General features: G+C 31.6%; 1 long non-coding RNA gene across 1 annotated transcript; it reads right to left on the bottom strand.

Annotated features, from left to right (window-relative positions):
• Nucleotides 1-295: 295 nt before the first annotated feature.
• On the bottom strand, nucleotides 296-7,492 carry LOC127713050 (uncharacterized). Its single transcript, XR_007987439.1, has 4 exons — nucleotides 5,206-7,492; nucleotides 3,213-3,397; nucleotides 2,682-2,766; nucleotides 296-1,750 (listed from the first exon to the last, which is right to left on the bottom strand). It is a non-coding gene; the product is annotated as an uncharacterized LOC127713050 (long non-coding RNA).
• Between the last annotated feature and the right edge of the window lie 15,085 nt (nucleotides 7,493-22,577).

Below are 22,577 nucleotides of genomic sequence, written 5' to 3'. Positions count from 1 at the left end.
ATATAATTAAGGTGGATCCCTACAGATACAGCAATTTGTTATTCATCATTGAATTTTTCTTAAAATTTGCATACATAACATATGCAATGGTCTCTATAAAAATTTGAGTTAAAAACATCATGTCACCACATTCGTTTCCATGGTAACGGTCACCAAAGATGGTACATCACAAATATGAATAAATACATACCTGAAGTAGAAATTCTGGATTTTTTTCAAGCCTTTGGAAGTATTTTGAAAGGTTAAGTCTTCATTTATTACAAATATAATGTTAAAAATGTAAATAAAACACAAATTATGGCAGTTTTATACATATTTATTAAATCCAGCTCCAATTTCATCAACACTGCTGTACACAAAAAACAGAGATTTTGGTTAAAAATTTCTATATTTTTAAAATTTCCAAAAAATTGGTCCATTGAATTTTTTTTTTAAATTTGACATAAGATGGTCAAAACAATGAGCTTTAAAGAAATAAAAAAAAATATGAGTCACCAGACTATTTTTTTTACCTAAAAACGTTTTTGTTACCCCTGCCGACACAGTGATCAACAGCAGTTCTTTGTATATCTTTCAACATTGTGTTTACAAAGTGTGACACATGTTGTCATATCTTTTGTTAAACCTACGCAGATCAATATAGTTTCAGATGAGAATCAAATGAAAGCTATTTTATGTTTCTATGAACAATGGTTACCATGGTAATAGGACAAGAAGTAGGAAAATTCTAGGTTTTACATTGTTCTGATGTGCAAGTATTACTACTAACAGACAAAAAGAGATAAAATGCCATGATTTCAGAGCTATAACACATGGCTTCTAAGTAAATATAAACGAATATCATGATATCATGATAATGCAGCTTTTATAGGCATTACTATGGTCTAAAATGAGCAAAATAAATTACTCAGCAGTTAACAAAAATCCCCATATATTTTTTCCTTTCAATTATTGATTCATAGGTACCAGTCATGCAAGTAAATGGATTAGAAATTTCAAGACTTTTTCACCCTGTCCTCAATTGATGATTTAAGTTTGATGAAGCATACACATTATATATTTTAGTTGTCATGGTAACATAACCAAAAAATGATGAATTTATAACTTTTTCAAGAGTCTTTCAACTTTCTTTATTTTCAATGCCTCAATAATTAAGCAACAATATAGACTCCTATATTTAAATACATATATAGTTTACTCCTCTGATTCAGTCAAATACTGATTGATAGTCATAGCATATTTAGAGTTCACTTTATTCCCTGTCAAAATTGTCAATCCTTCCATGTTGAATAGTACAGGTTTCAACTTCTCTCCCATTCAGATATACCATATTAGTGGCATGACGAAAAGAAAATACCAGTTATTTTGCTTGCTTTATTTGAAATGTCACATCTTGGCATGATACAACTCTGTAATAGGTTTGGTCCACTGTCAGCTGCCAACTGAGTGATGTCACCTATTTTTTGAAAGATGTCTTGTTTCCAAATCAAAATCTACACATTGATCTGTATACATATATATTACAAAGAATAAGAGAAGGAGTTTGCTGAATGTCACAAGCAGTGTCGTTTACTTCAGTTTCTTATTCATATGTTTTCCTTCTTTAATATTTGAACTATGTTAGGCCTTCTTTCTATTCTTTTTATTTTCAAATTCTTTGTTTTCTGGTTATCTCTTTGCCTCTCCAATTTATACTTTCCCAAACTTTGAGAGTAAATTGGCCTGAAGAACGTTCTGATGCTGCATTTACCTGAAAGTTTAATTTATTTATTTGTTATGAAATGTTGTAATATACTATAGCGCAAAATTAATCCAATCATGCATTAAAGCATCAATTTAAGAAGATTATATACCTGACTAACAAAGGCACTCTGCATCATTAAACGTTTAACCTAATGTGACATATGGCCAGCTTTTTGAAGTGATTGCAATAATTAGGTCAACTGATGGGTATACGATTTTATATTGCTTCTGCATATGATGTACATTGTACATCCTTTTTAGTGGTTGTTTTTATGTACAATGGAAATTTAGAATGAAATATAAGTGACAATATAGGGAGCATTAGAGAAAAGTCTCCAATACAAATGCAAATTACAAAGTATATATTTAATAGCTGTGACCTTGACCATTTACCTTAAATCAATACAGTTGAACTGTTCTTTTGGGTATACATATACAGCATGTGACAAGTGTGTGATAAAAATGGGTAATCTACATTACATACAAATGTAGTTGGCTTCATTGTGGCACAAAGGAACCAGTTGCAGTCTTGATAATATATTAATATTTAAATATAGTACAAATTGAAAGCGTAAAATGTGGATCACAGTGACCTTCTTTTGCATGGAAACTGAGTTACTAACTGAGAGGCATCTGTGTGTTAGTCTGCATGATCTTACAACTTATAGTTGCTGAGATATGAAATCTAACGTTAAACAAAACCAAAGTCAATGAAGTGGCAAATGTAGGTCAGTGACATCTGTGTACAAGTTTACATGAACCTACAATTATAGTTGCTGAGATATGAACTTGGTTGAGGCAAACTAAAACCTACTAAATCAATTGTCCAGAAAACAAATGTTTATGCAAGGAAAACACCCTTATCAGATTAATAAGTCTCTCAAATGAAGACTCAAGTTTTTTCTTAAAGCTAACTAATTATCCTAACATGTATTTACCATTGACAGCGATGTATATCCTTCATTTTTCTGTAAAACTGCTGCTAATAACCTGATGTTAAAGGGTGGGGATCAACCATAAGATCTACAATTAATAAAAAATATTAAAAAAAATGTTATTGAGAGTAAAATTATATAATTATACCTTTCAATCATGAGTGAGACTTTTATATCGCTTGTTATCAACTTCGGTTATTCAATAACAAAATAATGATAAACGAGCCATTTTTTTATACATTAACTATAAATTAACTCACAAACTGAAAAAAATTCTAATTCAATATTTTTGCTGAAACAAATTCTGTCATGATCTATACATGCAAGTCTTCAAGTATATGTAGCATTGCTTTATCACAAAATTAGTTTGAAATATTGACCCTAAACCTGAAATTATTACCAAGATCTGTATCATCTATAAACCTAATTCATTTTCTATGACTGCAAGGGAAAATATGAATATAATTATGGGCCTCATTATACTCTATATCTACTTTGGAAAATTAAAAAAAAAAAAAATAAAGATTTAATTACCTTCCAATATCTCATTAACTGTTCCTTCTCTTGATTTAATTAACAGGATTCTTTTGCAACTGCAAATATTATCTTTCCATTTTCATTCTCCTTTTTCTATATGGTGGAGGAGTTCACAGGAGGTACATTCAATCCATTTAGAAATTTGTTAAAATGTGTGGCACCAATTCCTGCATGTATCATTCCTGAAAAATCAAGTATTTTCATTTTAAAACCATTGATTTTGTGCTTGATATGAAATGTCAGTCTGCATTGGTTAATTAGATAATGCTAAAGCTAAACTATAAACTATTTTGAGTTCAGAATTTCTTTGGAATAAACAATTGCTTTTATATATATATATATATATTTATAAAATATGATTGTAAATTCATATCTGCCTTTATACTTATAGATCACAGACTCATATAAATTTCTAATAGGTGTAATACCACCATTGATTTTCCCCTATTAGTCTTTGTTAAATTTGTACTTTTCAAAAAATTGGGCAGAGTTTATCTTTGTTTCAAATAAAGAAATACTTGGCATGAGTAAAGTTTTATCCTGTCCAGTACTATAGAAAAAATTTCACATAATGTTTCATTGCATATAAGAAAATAACCATCACAGGAAGTTAAACAAACAAATTTTCACCTTTTTTCTTCCTGTGTACAAGCTTTAGTAACCATGTAACCTCAAGTTTCCAAAATATTCTATAGAAACACCTAATAAGAAAATAATGGTGCTTTGAAACACCCAAGATATATGTCTATGACACAGATTTTTTTTACTGCAATGAAATGTAGGATAAATTTCCTACAACTGTCAAACTCAAGGGAATATTTTTTATCGACCCTTTTTCGTATGCAACCGGATGTGACGTAGACAGTACTATGATTTGGTGGTATTACACCTAAAAATTACTTGATTCACTAATGATAAGAAAAATATATATATACCAACATATATACTAAAAGTCATATATACATGTATACATATATTTCTTGATTCATAAGAATTAATTGATCCATTTTGTGCAGTTAAAAGTTTTGAATTTGTGGTATGATAATGCTCACCAAAATGGTCACTAAAATACATACATGTAGTTTATAAATATATATTGTATATATAAACTACATGTACATGTATAAGGAGACTTCCTTTTTAGACAGGTTGGGCATAACCCAGCAAATGGAGAACATTTCCCTAAATGAGTAACCATTCCTTATTTGAGTAATAGTTCTGTATTGTCAATTTTTTCTTAATTCACATTTATTTACTTAAAATGGCACAAATTTATAGAAAATGAAACAAATTTTAAATTGAACAGGCCCCAAATGTGGGGGAAGGTGTGGCTTGTCCGTCCCTCATTTTCTTTTTTGTCTTACATGCATTAACCTACATCATGTACATTCTAAACATCATTCTAGGTGTGTTTTTAAATGACTAAATCTCTAAGGTGTCAAACCACTTGGTCGATAATCACATGTAAGAGATGTTTAATATAAAATTCTGATTATAAGATAAAAACACCTAATATTTTATGTTTGTAAAACATCATTTCTGTGAATGAGTCATTGTGGCTGTGTTTGTTTTCTTTTTCAATTCTTATTTCATTTATGATAAATTGCTACCAAAAAATTATTTACAAAATAATCCTCCCCTTCTTATTGCAAAATGAAATGCACCTTATGCTGTTAAGTATTTCTGTTCATTGCAAAATTGATAAAGAACTTCCAGGGGTAAAATTGCAGAATAATGAAGAACTTCCAGGGGTGAAATTGCAGAAAAATTACTAAAGTCGAGCTTCTAAAAAAATTTGGGCAGTACTTCCCCTTAAAATTATGCTTTTTCATCCCAAACCACATAAACCCCAGACCATAACAGAGGGGAATTCAAGATAGAAAAAGAGAGGTGTGGGGCAGGTTAATTTATACAAGACATGAAACTATACACCTTTTCCACCCAGTAAAATGTGTATACAGAATCTAGAGAGAAACTTTTTAATTCTTACCAAGTGCAGCTTTTGAATTGACAACAAATGCACCATGGTCTCATTTCTTTTCCTCGTTTATATGCTGTTACACTACATGCACTGCAGCTACTACAAGGTATGGACAAAATGCTCCACTGCCTCCACCTCCAAGGCCGTATTTCCGTTCGCCGACAGTATCCGCAGGGGACGTTACACATCTTAAAAAACAGATTCTGCGCTAGATGGTGCAGCTAGACTAGTTGTCGACCTTCTTTCCAGGTTTCGTCGACAAGAAAGGTCACTGTGAACGGACACCGATTCTACAACGTCCAACTCACAAAAACTTATATTTCGAGAATCATTTAAGGCTGTGTGATCTTCCAGGCTGAAGCTATTTATATTCTTCAAGAAATCAAGCATCTTGATAATGTCAGTTTCAGAGACTTTTTTGTTTGAATCAGAGTGATTCTTTACAAAGTATGATTTATCCCTCCCTAAGACAAGATAATTGTATCTGCGTTGGCCATTCTTTTTTATGAAACAAAGCAATACCAACTCTTTCAATTTGTCATTTAGTTAGGAATGGGGAATACTTGTGTAAAGTGTAGAAAAGTCAAATGTTTTAGTACTATTGCAAGATGAAAGAGTCTTAGATTGTATGTACTCTAAAAGATCTTTGGAATTTTAAGTATCCACATCTGATTCACACCACCTCTAGAATAGGCAGTTTCACAATAACTTTGAAGCCCGGCTTTGATTGCTGATAAAATTGATGTTAATAATTTAGAAAGAGGATTAGGGGAGCACTTGGAAGACCCAGCAATATACCGTTGTTTGTAAGGACACTTATGTAGTTTAGGTATCCAATACAGTGATGGAAGATCCAGTTCTTCATCTTTGGTTGAAATTCCAAAGGAACATAGAACAGACTTATGATTATCTAGGATTTCCTCTAAAAATAACAGTAAAAAGTAAAATAAAAGTAAAATAACAAAAATACCGAACTCCAAGGAACACAATCATACGAATGGAAAACAACTGTCATATTCCATACTTGGTACATGCATTTCCTTATGTAGAAAATGATGGATTAAACAAATGATACCCTAACATCTTATATTCCAAATCAGTTTTAGTACAGGAACAGCACTTAACGCTCAACTCAGCTTCTTGTTAAGCCTATAAAAAAATGATAAATTAATGCTTATTTCAAATACTGTAAACTCAAACTGTTGCTATCAAATTTGTGTAGCTTTTTAGTTAACAGGATATTATAAGTCGGCTATCTTTGATGAGTTTTTACAACCATTGAATAGACGATTTGTCAATAAGGGTATAACAAATCAAGTAGTCAGTTCTTATGTGTTGACATTATTTCAAAATTGACAAAGTTTCAGCCACTTTTTTACTTTTGTATAGCATAGCAGTCTGTTATGTTGGATATTGATATGCATAGATTTCATAAAGGGTGTGATTTCAATATCGATTAATGTCCATACGAGTTATTCAATGTTGATATGCATTAAACGAAGCTTTTTTTTTTGCTATTTATTTTCCCCCAAAAATTGACTTGATTTATAGCAATATCCAGTCCTTACGAATTTCTGTTTCTATTATGTGTAAAATTATCTTTATTTTGAATAGAAAATTTCCCGATTCGTAGATCTAGTCTTTAGCACATACCAGTATGACGTTATATATTCTTCTTCCGGCGTCAGACTTAAACATCAGAAAAGTTTTTGTACGCTTCAGTAAATAAAAATTATATGACAAAACGAATTTGTTAGGATAGAAAAGTGTGAGTGATTAATATCTGATAGAAAAAATCACATATGTCCGTTGTCATGGAGGAAATGAACATCGTTTTTTTTACCTTTGCAAGTAATCAATGACATAACGAATGGTCAATGGAAATGTCGAGATATCGTTTCATAATGTTGGATTAGCAAATTAATGGACTTTCTGATTCCATTAATGTAACCTTCAGAACTATTATTTTAGAATTAAAGAAACAACCGAAACGGCTTCATCTGCCTCATTGTTAGACTTTTACCTCGAATTTGACATAATCAGTCATCTCAGTACCAGGATCTATGACAAACGAGAGACGATTTTTATTTTGAAATTATCAAATTCCCTCACCTTATTAGCAATATACCAACTTCACCTGCACATGGGATATACATTTCCAAACTCATTCGGTTTTCACAAGCTTGCAGCTGCTACTCAGACTTTGTAAAACGTCACCAGTGTCTGAGCAAAAAGGTTGATGAACCAGAGTTATGTCAAAGAAGGGATGTCCCTTTTCTAAACAAAAGAGTTCATCGGAAGACACCTTGTTGATTAATATAATGTATCAACTTCACAAATAATACACGATGGTCTTGAAGTATAAATGCTAGGTATTGACGTTGTTTATCATCTTAATGACGTGTTATATTATTCTTTTATTTGTTTTTGTAAATTATTACTTTTACCGTTTAGTCTATTTTTGGTAATATCCATTTGACGTGGCTCGGTACTTATACATGTTATATATCCCGTCATTATTTTATTGTGCTATGGTAAATTTTTGTGTGCTTAACTTTCGTTTTTGCTGGTGTGCTAGGTCTATATGCTTTTTTTGTTTTTCTTTGTTGACATGATTGTTAGTTTTTTTGTTGACATGATTGTTAATTTTTAAAGTGATTAAGATTATAACACATTATTACATTGGTTGCAATGAATTACATTGATTTCCCAGTGAAATAAAAACCGATAATTTCACATGTGAAATAAATGTGGTTATTTCACTCCTCTGACGTCATACAACAATAGGCGTTGTCATGACGTCGGATCAAAACAAACAGTGAATGCTTAGAAAAAGATTATGTTCCTTACATTTTCTAATTTAATTTCAGAAAAAAGCCATTTGTCAATGTGATAAAAAGAATAACTAATCAAAGAATTCAAATAATCGAAAAAATGTTCAACTCGTGACCGAACAACACTGATAATTACCTCATGCGCTACGCGCATTCGTGAATTAATGAGTTGTTCGGTCACTCGTTGAATATTTTTCTCTATTGGAATTCTTCGATTAGTTATTCTATAAATGTTGACTGCTGTACCCTTATTTTGCCTATTATGTCTGTTTGTTTTGTTCACACATCGTTGTCAATATAATGGAATTTTATGCGACTGTCATGCAAGTGAGAGGTTTAGCTAGCTATAAAACCAGGTTTTATCTATCATTTTCTACATAAGAAAATGCATGTACCAAGTCAGGAATATGACAGTTGTTATCCATTCGTTTGATGTGTTTGAGCTTTTGATTTTGTCATTTGCTTAGGGACTTTCCGTTTAGAATTTTCCATGGAGTTCGGTATTTTTTTTATTTTTTTCTTTTTCCATATAATTTATTCGCAGCACATTCCGTGCATTGTGATAAAAAAGGATCTCGTCGTGCTATCAATATCAAATTTTATATCTTACTATACAATATGGGTTTCACTTATCGTATAAGGTCGTACAGTGACATACAGGTGCTTACATTTACAAAAGTTTTACTCTGGTTGGTAATTAATTTATTTGTAATCATACATAAAGGCAACAGTAGTATACCGCTGTTCAAAAGTCATAAATCGATTGAGAGAAAACAAATCCGGGTTACAAACTAAAACCGAGGGAAACACGTCAACTATAAGAGGAAAACAACGAAATAACAGAACATAGAAGTACAACAAAAAATGAACAACAATGCAACATACATAGAAACGAACTATTAGATAGCAACTGCCATATTCCTGACTTGGTATTATGTCCTGACCAGGACATTTTAAAAAAAAATGGTGGGTTGAACCTGATTTTGTGGCTAGCCATACCTCCGCGCTTTATGGCAATGTTAAATATAGCGCTAAAACGACAACTTTACATGACGGGAATACAGTACAAATACATGCAAGAACAACATAGACAGATAAATACATAAATAAATAACATAATAGTACATTTCGACATGTTAACCACAGAATAACAACGAATAACTAAAATTAATTAGGACAGTACACATATATTTTTTTAATAATTTATGCATAGACACATGCGCTGATGGTTCGGAATGTATCAATGAAGATGAAGGTGAAACATGCAATGGAATCAGAGAGATAAAAGGATGTTGCGGCAACAGGGTTTGTTGTAAACCTATACCTGCCACGCCCAATACAACGCCCGCTACCACACCCCCTGATACTACCCCTGGATGTAAGTTACACATTGATGAATATCTATGTTTTTATTTTCTCTTTTTTTATTAAACTTAAAAGAATATGTTTCCTAAATCTAATTTTCGAATATCAATTCGTTTTAATTTTCCAATGCAAGAATTAATCATGAAAATCTCTTTTTAACCTTTTATTTCAACTGCTTTCGGGAATATACAAGAACATGAATTTGCATTGAATAAAATAATTGGTAAATTTTCAGTTAATCTAAGAAAAAGTTATTCAAAAAGTCTAAAAAACACAGATATAAAACACCAAAGCCAAAAGAAAAAAAAAGCAATAAACAACTGACTAAAACACAAAACATTCTATTAGCAATTGATTTCATTTTTTTCAATTTTTGGGGAAATCAAGATCACAACAATAATGTACTTGCTTCCATTTCAGGTGTAGAGTCAGACTAGTTGTCTAATGGATTATTTTGGCACTTACTGTGGGGACAGCTGTACATATGAAATAACCAATGAAGACTGTTGTGGAAAAAAAAGTTGCAGTTCAAATGTAGGTTCAAAGTTATAAATAAAATTATATTCAAAGATAACCCGTCAACACAACACTTTTTTCTAGAATTTCTTTCATCCAATACTGAATATCATAATTGTTTTGAAAATGAATAACTTTTACTGTTGCGGGATAAATTCATGAAACTTCGATTAGTATTTTTAGGTATAGAAATAGGGATCTTTATTTTAAAGAAGATAAATACAATAAAACGCTGCGTACGCTTGCAATTCATATACATGTACTAGTATAATATTGTTTTAACTTTTTACAGCAATTAAAAAGAGACAAGGTTGCTTTTTAAACCTCCATAAATTGTGAAGTTTGTATACCAAGTCAAAAACCTCGTTGGTATTTGTCTCTATCATGTCTAAACGTTATATATCATTTAGTAAATCTGACGATGGTTACAGATTTTTTCAGTCTCAGATAATTTTTCACATTTATTTAACTTCAGACTATTAAGATCTTGGCTTTGTTGATATTCACCTGGATGTTGACCTTCAGATTCTTTTAGTTGTTTTTGTTGCAGTGTCGCTACCTTTTTGTCCTATACCTTACATCTAATTTATGTCAAAGTTAAATCCTGTATTTCCTATATGAGTATGCACGATTTATTGTGCTAACCATACCTTCACTTGTAATTCGTAGTATCGAGAATTTTGAAGTGTGTATCTTACCAATCCAGCAGGTACTTTCACGTTATAATGTATCACTGTCTAGCTTCTGGCTAAATAGGAAATCATTCTATTATCAATACACCTTTAATAGACAACAGACGATTTTCAGTGCGTGAAATATTCTACAGGCACCTCATTGTGCTGAACACTGAATGTTTCCATTTAGATTTCCTTTGATGTTTTCATTTCTAAGGGAGTTGTTGTTCTCTGATTTGATTAACCTGACAAACAAAACGTTTAACATTGTTATTGCAGGAATATATTGAAATAACTTACTTCAAATGACAAAATGCTAGCACCGGTTTCTTTCTCAATGTTCCAGTTGGATATACAAATGCTCATACAACAAGATCTTTATTTTGTCATTTTATTTAATTCGCAACGTGTTGTAAATTTTAAACTTATAAATTTAAATTTTCAGCCTACATGATGAAGACCCTGAGCTGAACATGAAAGTCAACCAAATGCACATATGTGAGGTGATATCTACAGAAATGATATCATTTCCTCAGTTATAATAAAATATCTACAGTAATAATAAAACATTTACGGTTATATGTTACTTTTATATCTTCTTCCTCTCTCATTCATAATAATATATTATTAGTTTTAATATAATGACAACAATTCTGTTGAATATCAATTTCTATCCAAGTCACAATTTGTAAAGAGTAAACAATTACCAGGCTTCTAACAAAAGAAATCAAAGTTACTCAATTTTATTACGGCACAATATATGAACAAGATAAATAAATATATTTCACAGCACAGAATGAAGAATCTAACTGTAAACTGAAAGTCACATCAAAACTGTTATTTAGCAAATTAGCGACAAGCCATTAGAAATAAATAAATATAATAAGCCAAACAGATCGAATATACATTTGAGCTAGTCACGGTTAAATAAGCACTATTTTTTTAAATAAATACAAATAACTAACACAGTTGTAAGCGACGGTTGGGAGGGTAAATAATTTCAACAATAAATTTCAAATGTGCCGCGAATCCCGAAACAAAGAATTATATATGAGCGTCCTATATCTAGGTAACATGTTAACCAATCAAAATAAAGAATACTCGGAACAATTTCTTCCGAGTAATATGTAAACAGTGATATAGATGGTAATTATCAATTTTTATAAAACTCAAAAATTTCACAATTACCAGGCTTCTCACAAAAGAAATCAAAGTTACTCAATTTTATTACGCCACAATAAATAAACAAGACAAACAAATATATTTCACAGCACAGGATAAAGAATATAACTGTAAACTGACAGTCACATCAAAATTGTTAGTAAGCAAATTAGCGACAAGTCATTAGAAATAAATAAATATAATACGCCAAGCAGATTGAATACACATTTGAGCTAGCCGCCAAGCCAATATCCGCCAAAAAACAAACAACAGTGCTGAACAAAGATTTTTAACCATATAGTTAAAAAAAAATTAAACAATATATGCTTGTAAATCTAGCATTTAAGCAAAAACTAAATAAATAAAGACAGGAAGGAAGGAAGAAACAATATCAAACATGAGCTTAAACTTTTCTCCATACAAGAAACAATATCTCATATGAAGATAACAGCACCCAACAGTGTGAACAATACTCACTGAAAAGAGTCCCTTACCTGCAATATTAAATTAAATTCATTAGTACATAATATTAACAAACATCACAAAATAATATAAATAATAAAAAAAGAACACCACTACATATTACGGACATTATAAACAAATAGAAAATTCAGGCAATACCAACTTTAGTATGAAAGAAATAATATTAACCATAGATTAAAATTATATTAAAAGGAAGAATGGCAGAAACAAGAAATTCAACCATTTCTAATCCTTTACCTCCACATGAGAAAGTCATCTCAAATGACAAGTTAACATAATCTAAATTAAATGAGCAACCCTTTTTTTAAAAGATAAACCTAATTGCCTTGTACTTCACAATTAAGATGTAAACCACAATCTTTATAAGCAAATAATTCCACCTTTGGCCTTCTACATTTCAAGAAATATCGATAAGAATGGATGAATTTTACTTTATAACGCAAACACTAATTTAACAAAGCCATATTAACTTCCTTAATTTTCTGACCAGTTTCCTCAAAATCAACAGGGCGAGGGAGAATACCAGACAAAGCAATAACCATAGAAGGAAATAACGATTTAGCAGTAGAAATCAAATTACAGTAGGCAGACTTAAATTGATCAATAGATTATACACGAATGTCATTAGTACCAACATGAAGAATCTTAAGTTTGATGACTATGTTGAACGCATCTATCCAAAAAGTAAAATCACAAAAATACTGAACTCCTAGGAAAATTCAAAACGGAAAGTCCCTATTCAAATGGCAAAATCAAAAGCTCAAATACATGAAACGAATGGATAACAACTGTCATATTCCTGACTTGGTACAGACATTTTCTTATGTAGAAAATGGCGGATTAAACCTGGTGTTATAGCTTGTTAAACCTCTCACTTGTATGACAGTCGCATCAAATTCCATTATATTGACAACGATGTGCTTGTCTTATATCATAAGTTTAATATGAGAGATTATTCATACAAACGTTCTTATAACTGATCAAAGATAGCATGCTCACATTTAAATACGCCCGTTTGATCTTAAAAGGTCTCATTATTGGATATTGAAACATACATTTTGAAGGAAAAATAAATTATGAAGTTGAAGATCGTTGAAACCAAAAATTCCAAAAAATGTTGCAAAATCTGGCTAAGGCAATCTATGTCTTGAGGTTTAAAAACCTAATTTTTTTAATAAACTGAATTAACAAAATGACGTATCAATGGTATGCATGTCAACACCAGACGCGTAAATTGTGCTTGATTTGATATCTATGATACTTATTGTCTATTGGTAGATTAATGTACTATTATATTGTTTTCTTCATTTTTGAGCGGAAAAATTTGCAACATAAAAACATTAAAAAAAACATTTTAAATCTCGGTTAGCAATATTATATATCACTATACATTGGCTTACAATTTTTTCATGTTATGATGAAGCAAAATGTACTAAGGGATATAAATACACTTTTAATTTACCATACTGGCAGATACAGCAAAAAAAAAGGTAAATGAATATGATATAAAAATTTGATATCTATACATCATTTCACATCAGCTTTTTATCTGTTGATTATTACTTGATTATCTTTGAACTGAACGAGTTATATAAGAATTTAAATTTTATGTAATGATCCACGAAGGTAGAAATATATCGACAAACTTTTTTAAGATTGAATTATTAATAGTTTTGTTCCAAATGATGCATAGTTGTGTTTGTTAAATGCTGTTTGTAGGATATATATGGAAATTTTATTTATATTTTGTATCAGCTGCCGACAAAAATTTCTCCAAACACATTTATTACATTTGTAAATTACACAATATAAACGACTGGCATTATAAGTTAATGAAGAACAGAATTTTGTCAGAATATTTTAGTCTAAAATGATCATCGTCATGAACACTTGCTACTGTTTATTGGGGGGGGGGAGCATCCCCAAGTTCCAATGTTTTTAGATTCAGTTTGATTTGTTATTTGTTATTGATTTTAGTAAATTGTGTCAACATTTCAATCTATTAATAGTTCAACAGCTGATATAAATTCATGTGAGTGTATTTTCAGAATATAGTACTTTACGAAAAGATAACTTTCATTTTGATGTCAGAATAAAGGTTGCATCAATGTTTCTAATCAGTTATAACTCAATGTATCGTCACAGAAGTGCGACTAAAAGTAAGTGTTAAATTTATGTTATGATTACCAAGGGTTGGTAAACAGGGTAAAAAATATTAACAAAGATACCCAACTCAAAGGTAAATTCAAAAAGGGAGACGTCCATAAAACCTTACAAAATCAGATGCTCGACGATTTATTTATCTTTCTATTATTTCGATTTATTTATCTTTCTATTATTTCGATTTATTTATCTTTCTATTATTTATCATGTATGTATAACATATTTCTATTTTTACTGTTTGACTTAGTTTCATTTTCCTCGACTTTCAGCATGATCAATTGATATCATTTTTTTCAAATATTGAATAACTTAAAGTATTTATGATGATATGATTGGTATGATTAAGATTGAAACAGATTCAAGGGGTATGTGTTCGAACTGATTTGGTCGCAATAAGCATGATAAGTGCATTTAAAAAAATGAGAGAAAAAAAAAGGAAAGAAAAACCATGTTAAAAGAACGACTTTACTGGCATGACTTGAAACTAAAGAATTAGCAACAATAACCCCATCAATAACGGGGGCATGGATGTGCTCCATTAACAGCTCCAGTAATTATCAATGTATAATTTTCATGAAGTTAGAGAACGGTTGGGATTGTCAAAGACGATAAATAACGCATACAATTTATCCAAACTTGTCTTAAGTCAAAATCAAATGGCAAAGTCATAAACTGAAAATTACCAAATAAAAACAAATCAAAGGATTGTTACTTTATAAAAACGTTTTTGTCAGTCCAGCCGTCCTGCCGTCCGGCTTGGAAGACATCTCACACGTTCAATTCTTGCAAGCTTTTCGTGACATTATTTTTAAATTATATCTGTAATTCTCTGACGAGTTCGAAAGTCAGTGCTGATCCTCTATTTTTAATTGAGTAAAGCCCATAGAAATATCATTTATATTGAAAAATGCTCTCAGGCCTATATATCGTACAGGAATTTTCAAGTTTTATATCAGCAATGTCCCGGTCGAATAAGAAAATCAGCGCTGATCAACAAAAATTTATGTCCCCTGGAATTAGAATATATGCATTTGCAGGGAAAACACTGTTCTTGTATCATTTACCATTGCCAACAATAAAATATTAGACTACTGGTGATTTTTGTTTGTTTTTTGTTGTGTGTTTTTTTTTGTGTTAGAGTTGCTCAATATTAAATTTTCTGTGAAGGGCTTTGTGGAATGTGGTTTGTGTTTGTGTTTACGTCGTTTTTTTCTTTGACCATGTTGTTTTTTTTTTTTTTTACATATGATTTTTACTGTCCCCTTGCTATTTTCTCCCATTTTTTGACAATAAAATAGCGCCCACAAATGCGAAAAAAACAAAACGAAAACCATCCGGAGGTAAACATACGGTCACAAACCAAAGACACAAAAGTATTAACTACAGAATTTGACAGCTAAGATTAAAAAAATGAAGACCTTATAATCTAGTCTATAAAACTGTATTTTGTAAGAGTTAAAACCTTTTAGTGTTGGTCAAATTTACAAATGTTGTTAGGGAGGGGAATCTCTGAAAGTGCATGTGACAGTCATGAAACATGTCAGAATTTCATTTTTCATTTTGGATGCATTGGGTTTGTTAATGCAACAAGAACGTTTGCTTTTGTCAACGCACGTAGTATACCTATGTGGTCATCTTGCAAAAACGGCTAAACAATAGCTTCAGTGCTTTGAAAATTCTGTAATTTTAAATGAATTTATGTGATATGAATATCGGTAATCAACTAAGATAATAGGACATAAATGAACGAGTAGCACTTTGCATGGGATAGATAATAATTATTTAATCGTTATTGATTTTTGTTGATACTGTTGCAAATACCACGCAAAACATAGGTTCGAGTGACAATGTATATTTTCTGAAAGTTTGAAATTGATTTTATAAAAGGCCTACCAGCTCAGACTCGATTCTTACACCGACAATAAATTTTAGTTTACCGAAAGTTAGTTTCATATAATGCCTTGATTTTCAGTAAATGATCTTAATTCAACAACATCAGATATACAGTTATGGAACAGCAGATAATTTGAAAACGTTAGTAACATCAATAGTGAATCAATATACAACACAGTGTTAACTTTATTATGACGTAAATGTCCTATTTAAGTGAAATAGATTTTTACTGATATTAATGCAAACATAAGCAACCAGCAAATAGATATCTGTAATATGGATGTCATTTTGTTTTTTAAATTTACAATGCATTTACCGAAATAAGGAAAATATATGTTGATCATGCCAACATGGCCCATGACCTTGCCACTGGGCGGATTATATAACAGCTGTAACTGGCAAGCAAAATTTCCAGTGTCAAATATTGTAACGGATATTAAAATCTAAACTCGAAAGCAATATTTTACATCCACAAGTATTGTATGATCATCATTTCCGTTTTGCCAATGTTCAAGCAAAATAAAAAACACCTTAGGGTTAATACGATATTCTCTATTTTACCTTGGCATATATGTAAATTCTCATCTTTTTGAAATGATACTGTTTTATCAAAACAGAAATCAGTAATGTTTGTATGAGTTCATCACTTTTAAATAAATATGCTGATTTCAATCTCGCATTACACAGCTTTTTGACGCAGACCATAATAAATTATAGTCTAGGTATATTATATGGTATATAAGATTCACACGACGCTTGATACATGCAAGTCAAGAGACGCTTACCCTGTCCACGCATCAAGTATGGATCATGTTGCTCTTCATGGGTATCCCTTATATTTTTTATTTGAGGAATGGGCGGGGTGTAACTTGATTTTTCTTTTCTTCATCGATTTACCATATTTCTACGTCTGTCAACAACTGTCGCCTTATTCTAAATCAACACGCTTGAGTCTTTGAAACGACACTGATATATTAAATAATACGAGTTGAGTATATTTTTAGCGTTTTTTTTTGTTTTTTTTTTTATTTCGTTTTAAACTACAATACAAGTATTAAACAGTTTTAAAAGTTTTTCGTGTATAATTGTTTCAGGTTATTCAAAATGGGCATAATATCATCTTCCACACGGAGCATTGATCAGGATCATGCTGATATCCAGAGAATGTTTGCAGCAGCAAAAATGGGAAATTGGGGAAAGGTGTGGCGAATTCTAGGGACCCATGCCGACCACTGAAACCATATCTCATAAACCTAGTCCCAGAAGACAGACGATGGGGTTTACTTCAGCAGGCTGTTTGGTGGAACAATCTCTCTGCAATCACAACTCTTCTACAGTTTCAAGCATGCGACAAAGACTTAAAGGCAAAGGAAGGCATTTCCGAGAAAGGACCAACAAGTGGCAATACAGCTCAGGAAATTGCTGAATTGTTTGGATATTTAGAGGCTTCGAAGATCATTAAGAACCACATAACCCCTGAAAGCGAAGAGGACATAGAAACATTCTACGATGGGAGTTGCTCTATCGAAAATGAAGAATATGGTCTATTTAGACTTACATTGGCGTCTTACAAAGGCGTTTTTCATCCGTCTGTTGTCGACAAAACGAGATCACTTTCAGTTTTATTGAATGATGTATTTAGACATGTGAATACAGGTAAAAACTGGGTTGCTGTTAGGGATAAAGTTGCACAGTCACTTTACCCAGCATGTGAGGAAGCAAGCAATGTGGTTAGTCAGTGTAACAACAGATTGGACTTCTACAAAATGATCGTTCATGTATATACAGACGAAACAACCCAATTATATACTTATATACACAGCTTTGAGGCGACAACGTGATACGGGCTTCAAACCTACAGGAAACGATCTAGCACTCTAATGTTCCATCTACTTTTGTTTTGTTGGAGGAATTTGGTGAGAGAAAAAACCAAAACATATCGCAAAATGAAAATTTCTGCCCGAGATCTCGCAAAGTACCAACCAGGAAAAAAATTTACGTGGCTATCTTTTGTATCATCCTCTGTCCAAAAACAATGTGCTCAGATTTTTCCGTCATGTGCACCGAGTGGCAACATTGAAGTACATTTTATTATTGATAACTCCTCTGTGGCAGTGGCAACCACTCAACATTGAAAGCTACGCATGTTACACGGAAAAAGAAAGGGTTTACCCAGCAGGAGCACAATACCTGATTAAAAGGTATTCAGTTCAAAATAGAGTACCGACAATTCTTCTGAAGCTTTTAGGAAGCGAATAGAGACAATTACTGTCGTAGTAATACTTTTTTATTGACCAACTGGTATTAAGTTCTTTTAGTCAATCTGAGATTGTTGGAAATCAGATTTAGTTCATATTTTTTTGTAATATAGTTTTAATAACTATTTGCAGCGTTATCTGATACTATTACATTTTCAAATAAAATTGTAATTTTTTTTTATAGTCTTTAAAGAAATCTATATATATATATATATATATATATATATATATATAAACAAGTCTAAATTGAAAACAACGTTCAAACCTATGATTGCGTTGGATAAAAACCGCAATTTTTATACGTGTTCATGCAAAACAAATTTCTTGTTAGAGGGGTCAAAATACAGCACAAACAACATTTTCCAAAAGACCCAAAAAAGTGAAAAAGTATATTTTAACAAAACGCATTTGACTAACAGGTCGAACAAGAAATGTTCTTAAACCCTGCTGACTGCCTTTGGCGATTGCCAAATAAACGGATCACCGATGTAATATATATATCTGTTTGACTTTCAGCAATGAAAATGGTAAATCCATGACTTTGTTGCATATCAAACAACTTCGAAATAAGCACTCTCCGAGATCAAGAGTTTCGCTTCAACATTTACCTCCAGAATTCTGCTGACAAAATCGTTTATGTCCGTGAAGCGGCGATTTTCATGTTTTATTTTGTGAAGTTAGTGTCGTACTTATAGTTTTGCTTTATGATCGCGAACCGGTACGATCAGTGGTTTGTTTTATCGAAAATTCAAGTCAGCGATAAGTAATTTCTTTTCGTTGAATGCTAGTTATTTCTTTTCCGTTAGCTTGGGATTGTACGAACTTGAGAGCGAAATTTTCCGCGTTCGAAAAATGTCCATTTATTTGGACTTTCTTGACCCATGTAAACGGGAGAAACTTTCCAAAAAAGCAATCGCTCGCACAAGTACTGTCTACTTGGAGAATCGCTAGAATCTATATGTGCCGTTACTACTCGCTATTGTGAAGTTCTTGCGCTGGCACCGATCTTGTCCCTTAATCTACAGGATGACGATTTGTTGTTATCGAATTCAGTTGACTTTAAACATTTAACTTTCTTATTTTTGAGAATTATCTCAAATGCATGACACAGTACAACAAAATATTCTATATACAAATTGGAATTTATTCAAAATCCCAAGTAGGTAGGTATTAGAATATACATAAAATCACAAAATCAGGAATAAATTCTTTTTTGATAGTATGAGCAGAATCGAACTTGTAAATTAGGCACCGACTCTGTGTGTGTGTGACGACACAAATAAAACACTATATAGAAAACTAACAATTGTGCTTAACAAACCATCACAATTTCACAATCAAGGAAAAGGACAAGATTGTGGCTACGACAATTAGAACATAACCGTGGTTATCTCTGACATAGATGATGGTAACGATAACGGTAGTCAAAGTAATAATGGTGTCCATTAAATTTTGGAAGAGATTACCTCAACTTTACCACTCGGAACGTTTGGTTCAATAGCTTTCTTATAATAATGGAGTTACAAATAAGGGAAAAGTCGCTTATTTATGGTTTAAAGGACTGACTTACCTCGCGGCTGATACTCCACATCCGGAAAAGGTAAACATGAGACTATCGTTTAGCCCTGTCGTAGAGCATTCAGATGTTGCAATTTTTTGATGATATAGCAATAAAGTGAGTTATTCTGATTTTGTAATCGCGAACCAGAAAATCATTAGTGTGATTCCAATGAAGTTTAGACTCAAAGATGATAATGTTTATCAAATATCATTTTCAGTAGCTCGGTAATTATTTGAAAGCGAATTTGAAATTTTAGGAAAAGAAGCGAGTTTTGTTGATGATTCCACACCCCAAAAAGATGAGACCCTACAATTTAAAATTTTAAGAAGCAGTTAGCCATCGCTTGAAATCTCACATGATTACTGTCCATCTCGGACCGCAGTTTCATACATTACAATCTTTTCCAACATCTAGGATTCATTGTCATGTTTATTTGTAAATTGTTTTCACATGGACTATGGTTACAAGGAACTGTCAAGGTTTGAAAAAAAATAGAGTTTAGGGGACGTGTTTGATCGTTGTGATATGAGGCAATATAAAAATTTAACAGGGAAAATAAAGAGCTCTGCTTGAAAGGAATGAAAAATATTTCAGTTTACCGAAGGCAGATCATTTTAGAAATGAAAAAAAAATGTCTCTGATTACCGTTGAAAGATCAGATGTTTAGTTAAATATGCACTCGAGCTTCACAATGAATTTGCGTTGGAAGACTGAGACGAATTATTTTTATCGGGATCTTTAAAAACAAACAGCAAATTTCTGCTGAAACTGTCAGCGACTGTACTTAGTTATTTAGTACAAAGGCAGAAGCTGATAGAAGACTTAATCTGCAATCCCTGTTTGCCAATGAACAGATGTTATAAGTTATTATAAATACAACGATCATTTTAAATTTAGTCATCAGACACAAGTGTTTTATTACTTTAAGTACAGTACTTTCTGCAAATGTAAAACATTGTCGTTCCAGGAAGGATGGTATTTTCAAACCGAATTCGCACGACGGTTTATATAAAGGAGCTACAATGGATAAGCGGTGGTTCGTTGACAAAAGATATCCTGAACCCGTAGGGTATAAACAAATAAATTTAAATACAGGATATGCAACAGGCGTTTGAAAATATGACAGTGTTTATCCTTTCTCATTAACTTTTTAAATCTTAATTTCATATCCAAATATAGACAAACTCATCCAGTATTATATAAATGTGTATATCCTAAAGATCACGGCATTCAAATTCACCTCTCCTAATATTTAAGCAATAACATTCATTTTTGAAGTTGTCAGTGCAATCGATTTGCTAGTACTTAATTTCCAATGGGAATGAATGGCATGACGGCGGCAGTTCTACTTATACAGTAAGGTTTCTGCTGGCGAAAAAAAATAATTGTGGCGATTAAAAATCATGATTGGCGAAAGTATTTGGCGAAAGAAATATAACGGTTCGACTTCGTCCATCTTTTTGATTTTGTTTTAGATTTCTCGGACTTTTTCCATAATCAGAAAATACTCGGATTTCACGATGAACTAGCCATGCGTATCGTTTTTGACAGAAAATCTATAATCAGTTAATTACTTTGATTTAATACCCGATGAACAACATAAATCAAATAATCCTTAAAATTAAAAAAAAAAAAAAAAAAATCCGCAAAATTTTATGATCGATTTTAACGCATTACCTTCATGACCATACTGGATTTATGCGTTTACAATCTTTTAAAATCAACGGTTTTTAATTAAAACAACACTTTTAGGTAGGTGTTATATTGTAATAAAAGATCATGCTAAGTTGTGGATTTTACAACAGAAAGTAGCAACGACAAAAATGTCACTGGCATACTTGTTTCGTGTTTATATGAAACGGAATTTATACAAATCATTCTCAAAGACAGAAATTGTACCAAATTCCTTAGTTTCACGTTTACATATATATTGATGATGTGCTGTCATCAATAATCCACGTTTCAGCGAATACTTGTTCTAACATGAACTAAAGAAGGCTGACGTAAATAAAAGCTACATGCCCTCCCCTTTACAATTACTCTCCAACATATCAGTATTTAAATATTTGATTATAAAAATTAGAAGATGTGGTATGATTACCAATGAGACAACTCTCTACAAAAGACCATAGAAGGGGGGCAGGGATAAAATACAGTGAAAGAAATAGAAAATTAATATAATGGACTATGTAGACAGCTCTCTCACAAGCAACATATTTGATAAGACCTTTTGTCATATCAGTTTACTTTTATTCAATGTAAATTATCAGTTTAAAAACTAGGCACACTTTTATATGTTTCATATAACATGTATAATACCTGCGTTTTAAAAACCGTTCGTTAAATTTACAAGGTATATATGTTATAGTTACTGTTTATACATTTTTATTGCTCATGAATCTAATGTAAGATAAATGTCCTTATTGTTTAGATAAGCACAATTCACGGTCTAATTGGTGGCTTTGTATCCCTA

This window comes from Mytilus californianus, unplaced genomic scaffold, assembly GCF_021869535.1.
Source record: "Mytilus californianus isolate M0D057914Y unplaced genomic scaffold, xbMytCali1.0.p SCAF_8, whole genome shotgun sequence".
Classification (NCBI taxonomy): domain Eukaryota; kingdom Metazoa; phylum Mollusca; class Bivalvia; order Mytilida; family Mytilidae; genus Mytilus; species Mytilus californianus.
This window is presented reverse-complemented; position numbering and strand designations above follow the sequence as displayed.